This window comes from Macaca nemestrina, chromosome 9, assembly GCF_043159975.1.
Source record: "Macaca nemestrina isolate mMacNem1 chromosome 9, mMacNem.hap1, whole genome shotgun sequence".
Lineage (NCBI taxonomy): Eukaryota > Metazoa > Chordata > Mammalia > Primates > Cercopithecidae > Macaca > Macaca nemestrina.
The window spans coordinates 15875113-15883127 of record NC_092133.1 but is presented as its reverse complement, the minus strand read 5'-3'; the positions used below and the strand labels follow the sequence as shown (position 1 = coordinate 15883127).

Below are 8015 nucleotides of genomic sequence, written 5' to 3'. Positions count from 1 at the left end.
TGTCTATAATTCCCTAAGACTCAGGGAAATGACCTAGGGCTTTTAAGATCTCCAGGACACAGAATGACAAGCATATTCATTTTCCAAATTTCCAAACTCACCCAATACCTGTATTAACAGAGTCAGTAAGATGTTAACGTACAACAATATTAGCTGAGGCTGATGTCCGATGTTCTGGCCAAGCCCTTACTGTCCGCGGCTGAGAGGGTATGAAAAGTGTAACATGTATTTAGACATATTGGGAAAAAGTACAAAGCAATCATCTGTTTGTATCCCCCTCCCATATGTGGCCACAAATGGAACACATTGAAAAGGTCATGAGAGATCAGGAGATTTAGTGAACTGGGCACAATACGGCTTTGTGGTCCAGTTTATTTTCTCATGACAATGTAAAATATAGATTGAGATCAACTAAAATCCCTCATATTTGGTTTTATAGCTTAAATTCATAAATTCTCCACATTCATTAGAAAGTGATGTATTATCTGCACCCACTTGAAAAGATAGTATCCCAAGGGATGGATACAAGAATATTAAAAAAAATTCCTGATCAAAGAAATATTGCTTCTTTCTTCCTTTCATTGAGCAGATGTGCAATGTGTCCAGAGAAAGAAATAGAGGAATTCCTGAGTGATTTATTTGATGAACCTAGTTTTAACTGAGGTTATTGCATGCCTGATATCATGACGGGGGTTATTAGTTTCTAGTTGAAAATGACCAGAGAGAGTCCCGTTCACTTCATCAATATGGTCCATTTATAGGTTGTCAGGGAGGCGACATCGTGCAGCCACGGCACTTTGTCTTGGAGTTATTTCTCTATTAGATGCTTGCTTGTCTTCATCACGAAGACTTCTGGCTATTTAAGAAAACCCAGATCCAGGAAGATATGTCTGTTCTATCCCAGCATTTAAGACATTAAAAGCAGATGCATCACTTAGGAAAACGAGTCTTTTATTCAAAGAGGCATCACAAAAGCCCTTTTTGCCACAGAAAAATAAAAACAGATCAAAAAATGAACTGTTTCCTAGGGTGAGAGTTGACTTTGCTTTTGCTAAAAGAGGTACTTCATATATCCAGTGGTTCCCAGATTTTGTGAAGCAACAAAATTATTTTTAAAAATTGGTGTACGGGGCTCTATGTAGGATTGACAATTCTTTATTTTGCCAAATCAAATCATTCAAATCTTTTCAGAAATTTACATATGGCCTTCATCATTCTGTAAAGAAAGGACATGTTAACACACACATGAAATTTTAAAAGCACATAAAAATTTTAAAAAAGAACAAAATCTCAGGGAAAAAAGCATTACTTTCTAGTAGAGACAGCATAAAGGTCTCTCTCTATAGACTCAAGAAGCTGCAATCACTTATCTGTGCTGCTCTGCAGACAATCTTTGAGAACCCCTGGAAACTCTGGTAAAATCTGCAAGGAGCGAGATTGATGTTAGAGATGAAAACGTCATGTTCTGAATTTTTTTTGTAATTCTAAAATACTTGACTAAATGGTTACAGCATGAACAGTAATAATGAGTAGGTAATGCCATTTATTAAGAACATACTAGATGTCAGCTCCTTACTACGTGGGTGACATGTGGGTGTCTTTTAATCCTTGCAGCAACTGGTAAAATCAGTATTATTATTGCCACTTTATGGATTAGGCACCCAAGGCCTGGAGAAGTCACACATTTTGCCCAAGGAAATTCAACAGAAGTAATGGAGATGGGATCCCAATTCAAGTTCCTCTCAATCAGAAGTCAGGGCACTAGCCACTCAGTACCCTGCCTCCTTCTGATTGTGTTCTACTCTACTGGCTTATGGGCTTATTTTCCCACACATACTCAGTGTCTTTTTTGCCTTCAAATCCTCAATACTCATTGCAGACCCTGACCAACAGGAGACACTTAATACATGCTTATTTTTAAAGAAATGAGTAAATGAAGACTTCTTGTTTTGGAAATTTGTTTTGCACATAGGGTGGTGTGAGGATTAAATCAGATCATATAACAAAGCACTTAAAACCATGCCTGACATAACACAGGAAGTCCCTGATATATATAAGTGACTGACTTTCATTATGGGTGTTGAGAAAATCAGCTCACCTTTCAGAAAGCTCTCCTGGCTTGGTCTGCTGGAGAAGTACTAGCAGCCTCACAGAGGAATCTTCTAGTAGAATATCTTCTACGTAAAGATATTAGAAAAAAATTCAGAAATGATAATTTATAAAACACCCATGTGTCCTTTTTTGTTCTTCTTTTGCTATACTATTATCATTATAACCTGTCATGACATTTTATATATATTTATCATAAATATTATTCTGTAATATATACTATGCATACTTGTATTATATAATTTTATAATATATAATTATATGAAATAGATTCTATAGAACATATATAGATTATATATAGATGAGAATATATATATTCTACATATGATATACATAGAATATTGATATATATAGATGGGAATATATATATTCAATATACATCACATATATTGAATACTGATTCTCTGGATAGGTCATAGATCATATATAATATAAAGTCCCTTCTCTTGTGGATAAAGGATTTGCAACTTAACAATAAATAAAAGCAGTCCTGAAGGTCTTCTTGATGAAAGGATTTTTAAAACAAACCTTGCTTTGTTAGGCCCCAAAGGAAACTTACAAGTGTTTGAGCATTGCGGTTCTTTTCCATAGAAGATTGGAAGTACAAACTCTTCCTTATTTGAAAAAGCAGAGTTGATTACTGGTATTTAGAAAGAACTCCCTGACCTTCTCTGTGGATATTCTTTATGGATACAGTCTTAAACTCAAGCTTAGAAATTTGTTTTCATTTATGTGTACGGTCCCATGGAAGCTGGAATTGCAAGTCAGACTATATTACTAGCATCAGGGCATCCTGTTATTTTCCCAGAACTTTGCTGGAAATTTTCCAAGATGGTAATGAGAAAACTATTACAACAAGACCCTTTTGACTCTGATTTCTCTACCCTAAATTACAAGAGGTCCAAGGACAATCCTTCCCAAGGCACAGTCCAGGAACAGATTGAGAAGGCGATGTCCTTGCTGTATTTTATTTCAGTTACTGATACTCCCCTGATTTGTCTGCCTTCTTGGACAGATGTTTCTCTGAGCAAAGCAGCCCTGGCTGATGAAATGATTTCTAAGTCTCTTCTATCAGCAGGATCAGGGGACAGGAGACTGGTTACTCTTCAGCCCTTCAGATGAGTAAAAGTGTTGAAAGTCAGGGTTACCGTGAAGCAGAACTTACAAAAGCCTTCAGTCTACGAAGTTGCACTGTGGATAAAGACCTCATTGCATTTTGCCTTATAAAATAATTAGGGGTTACCTCAAAATAAAAAGGACAAAAGGGAACATTTAGGGAAAATAAATTTCATGCCAGTTTATTTTTCCCCAGTCAGAAACAGGCTAATTTCTGGCACATGGCACCCTGTGTTCATGCTCGGTGTGGTTTCAGTGTAGTAAGCTTTAGACTCTGGTGCTGGGAGGTAAACAACCATTTTCCAACCTTACCTGTAGATGGAAAAATATAAGTGGCTTCAAAATAATGAATGATTAAATATTGCTTCTAACATGCTAGCAGATACATAATGTCTACATTGAGTTTCTCAAAAATAGTTTTATAGGTATACATTTTAAAAAGAACTATAGGTCAATTCATAGATAGACATATATTTTTCATAGATAGATATATTAAAAAGAGTATTTTTTCATAGATAGATGCTTTCCAAAGAATTATGGGTTAAATAAAAGCATCTTTTTTACATCCTCGTTGGGAGAAAATTATGCAGAAAAATCCTTCAGCAGCATACATTTTTACCTCTACAGGCCACTTCCTTTCTTTCAGGAACAATATATTTGAGTGCCCCAGAGTATGTCTGCCATTTGCATGCAGAATGTTCCTTCCAACAGGAGCAATTGGATGTTATACCTGAAACCATGTTCAAACAGGAATGATGTTAAGGGCACAGAACACAAAGATGACTTTGCTTTGTTGTTTTCAACACAGATTCTCAAAGACCTATGGCTCACAGGCCCCAGCCTTTTTGCAGCAAATTAAAAACAAAACTTAAAAACAAAACCAAAAACCCATCTTTTCTATACTAGATCAGGCCCTAACAGTTATTTTTTATTTAGACAAAAACTTGATTCAGAACCAGCTTCTCTCCTCCTCCCTCTCACCGCCTCCCTTTCAGTTTGCTTTAAAGGTTTTTGTTTTTGTTGCTTTTTCAGCCAATTCCCTTTGCACTTGTGAAGGATAATGAATTGGTGCTCTTAGAGGAACTTGAACTTCTCCGATAAAAGATGTTTAAAGTCGTTAACATTGACATGATTATCTTCAGAGTTTGGCCCTATTAACTTGATTATTGAACCACTGTTTATTGTCATTGTCACAGTGCTTAACTGCGAAAGGTCAGATCAGAACGAAAGAACCCAAGATAGAATGACTGATCTTTAAATAAAATAGCTGCTGTCATATGCTCCCATTTCACGACAGAAGACACAAAACGCTTCTGAATTCCACACCGGGAAATCGCCAAGTTATGTTGAGAATCTGCAAAGGTGAGCAGGTATCAGTGTCCTTAAAAACGCCCATGCTCTTTGAGCCAGAAATTCTACTTCTAATTCCAACTCTGCCAAGGAAGCAGTAAAACACATAAAGAGTTATGTTCAAAGCCGGTCATTTTAGCTTTGAATAGCAAAAAATTGGCAACAATCTGAATGTCCAACTGTTGCAGATGACTTAGGTAAATTATATTATCAAACGTAATGCTACAACTCAAAATCATAACTTCAAATAATATATCCTAAATATGGGAGAAAATTCATGGTTTATTAAATAAATTGTGCATTTCAAAAAATTACAAGGACTGAACCCGATTTCATGAGAAATTACGTATTTGTGTTTGTGTAATGACAAAATCTGAGGGCTTTACCAGTGCTAACCACTGGGTGGAGGGGGGTATTCTTTTTATTCATTCTAAATATTTTGCTGGAGTTCCTAAATTTTCTGCCACCATCACCTATTTCTTTGATAACTAAAACAATAAAAAACCAAAAACCAACCCAAAAGCCAGAAAATGTGATTTTTAAAAACCAGTAAGGATGCAAGCCCTTGAGCTGATGTAGTTATCTGAAGCACAGATCCATAGTCCACACACAGGCAAGCAGAACTGCAAACCTGTCTCACAGCTCCACTATTCCAGGACCTGTCATAGAGTTGTCAAAAGGAAGTCCCATAACATGCTTTGACAGCTCCGCATCCTTTATTAATGCCACACGTACTCCTGTAAGGTTATTAAGTGATGTACAATAATTGTCTGTATTCCAAAGTGGACATTTCACTCCGCTCCTGTGGCTCTAGTTCGGTGTCATTCCTCACAACTGCATTTTAGGAATCATCTCAGTGGTCTGTTTCTCTCGCCCCTCTCTTTTAATGCAAGTCGACCTAAATTGGCCCCGGTAAGAAATTAAATATAATTACCTAAGGAATCGCACAGGGCAAAATGAGATCGCACGGTCTTCCTAAGTGGAACAAGGCGTGGAGGCCCCTCATCCCCGGTCCTCCCCAGAGTTAATTTGCCTGTATTTCCTCCCTCACTGAGTGCGCTCACAGGCAGCCTCACAATGACCTGTTTAGTTGGCAGTGGAAAATTATGTCATTTGCAAGCTAGCTTTCAGCTGTGATATTTTATAATTGTTAAGATGAAAACCCGATAATCCTCTCCCCCTTCATATAAACTGCAATCCATCTTTAAACCTGTGATAATTCCTAAAACCTGCCGCTTAATAAACTAACAAACCCCAGGCCTATGTGATTTTGCGGGGAGTCAATCTTTGATCAGCCAAGCTGAAATGGGTCTGATAAGGGGACGCCCTTCCACTCTGGAGTCGCCACTTGAGTGGGTTATTGCTGTTTCCTGCCATCCTCAAGTGCCAAATAAGCAGAAGTCTTCCGAGCTTCTTATCTCTTTCACTTTCTTCTCGAGATCTCTGTCGCTTTAATCCGGCGTGTCTGCTGCTGGTTAACAAGGAAATCCTATGTCAATTATCGCCAACAACTTCCTGCTGCGAAGCAGCGGGGAATCAAAGCGTTTGAGAGCCTTTTCACACCGGAGAGTGGTGCAGGGCCTAATTAAATGGCCCTCATATCCTGCAGCCTGGTGGAGGCCGCATGATAGATAGCTAATGAAAGATAGCCTAATTTTTCGCAGAACTGTTTGGAGGCTGGTGGGCTGTCCTCTGGGCTGTGCAGGTGCTTCCCGAAGTAGGGCTGCGTGGGGTGTTTTTTTTTTTTTTCCACTTCCGCCAAATGTAGTGGGCCTGTGGTCCGCATTGGACAACAGGGAGCCCGCCATCCGGAAGGTGCATCTGATTAGAGCTGCTCTGGGAATCAGAGGCCCAGATGGAGTGGGAGAAGGACGGGACGTCCAGGGAGATACCGAAAGACATGAAGTTCAGGCCTCAAAGGAGACCACTGCCCCGTGGGATTATTCACCTGCCTCCAACACAAGACATTCCCTTTCCCATCCAGGATTTCTCAGCTAATATGGTGCTGTGTTTAAAAAAAATCTGATTTTATAAAAATCACTGCAAATCATTCTCTTCAAGTGGCTTATTCCTGCTGAAGGTACACATACTCTATAGACAAACTAAACGAAAAACAGACTTTTTTGTTGTTGCAAGAAATGCATTTTCTCTAGCAATTTCTCTCTATCTAAAGCAGTGGTTCTCACCATGTGGTCCTGAACAAGCAACATCAGCTTTACCTGGGAGCTGGTTAGAAACGCACATTTCTCGGGCCCCACCCCAGACCCAGTGAATCAAACCCTCAAGTGGTAAGACGGTCATCTAGGGTTTAACAAGCCTTCCAGGTGATTCTGAGACATGCCAACATTTGGGAATCATGCATGTCCAAGAAACTCCTTTGTAGATGGCCAATGTAGGTTAATCATGAATATCACCATTTGTTTAAAAAATTCAGCATGTTACATAATGGGACACCCTGTGTTATTTAACCTGACTCCATGTCTTTCTACCTTTTATCACATGCTTGTGTCCAAGGCTGGAATCATTTCCTGAGTTCTGACCCATGATGTAGTACTTTGCTGAGTGAGGAGACTTTTGTTTAATTTGAGGAGGTGGGAGTTGGGATAGAGAAGGGGGGTGGAGATTGTATCCACAGAAATATTTGAATCTATTTTCTAGAGTTATGATTCTTAGACTTTGGATTTTTCAAAAATTCAGGGCTGGGTGTGGTGGCTGAGGTGGAAGGATTGCTGGGACTACAGGTGCACAGAGCATGGTGGTGCATGCCTATAGTCCCAGCTATTTGGGAGGCTAAGGTGGGAGGATCCCTTGGGCCCAGGAGGTCAAGGTTACAGTGAGCCCGGATTGCACCACTGCACTCCAGCCTGGGCAACAGGGCAAGACTCTATCTCTTGGGGGGGAAAAAAAAAAATATATATATATATATATATATATATGGTATTAAATAGGGTTTGTTGCTCTTTATTTTGTTATGAATAACATTCAACACCCCCCTCAACATTTCATAAAAGAAGGAACATTTTAAAATATCCAATAGAAAACAGTAAGGACATAATTTCCACAGAAAAGCCAATCCTTTAAGTGGAATCAGTTTATGTTTATAAAAAACATACTGTCCTTCATTTACTCTTTTCATTGAAGATTCACCTGCCAACTGTTGTCTAGAAATGGCTAGTGCAGCTTTTGGTTGGAGGGAGAGGGTGCAAAGAATGTGAAATCAGTGGTTCTTAACCTAGGCTGCACCTTAAAATCACCTGGGGAGCGTTACAAACTACCTAAGCCTGGGCATCCCCCCTAGGGATTTTGATCTAATTGGTCTAGCTTGGGGCACAGACATCAGACTGTTTCAATGTTGATAAATCGCCTGGTACTCCAGAGCGTCTGAACGTTCCCCCGGGGGACCTTACTCAAACACCGACTCTGGTTCTATAAGTTCTGAG

The 8015-nt window shown here is 39.2% G+C and overlaps 1 long non-coding RNA gene across 1 annotated transcript; it reads right to left on the bottom strand.

Annotated features, from left to right (window-relative positions):
- Positions 1-3401: 3401 nt before the first annotated feature.
- Positions 3402-5630, bottom strand: LOC139356046 (uncharacterized). Its single transcript, XR_011607419.1, has 3 exons — positions 5510-5630; positions 3845-3955; positions 3402-3537 (listed from the first exon to the last, which is right to left on the bottom strand). It is a non-coding gene; the product is annotated as an uncharacterized lncRNA (long non-coding RNA).
- Between the last annotated feature and the right edge of the window lie 2385 nt (positions 5631-8015).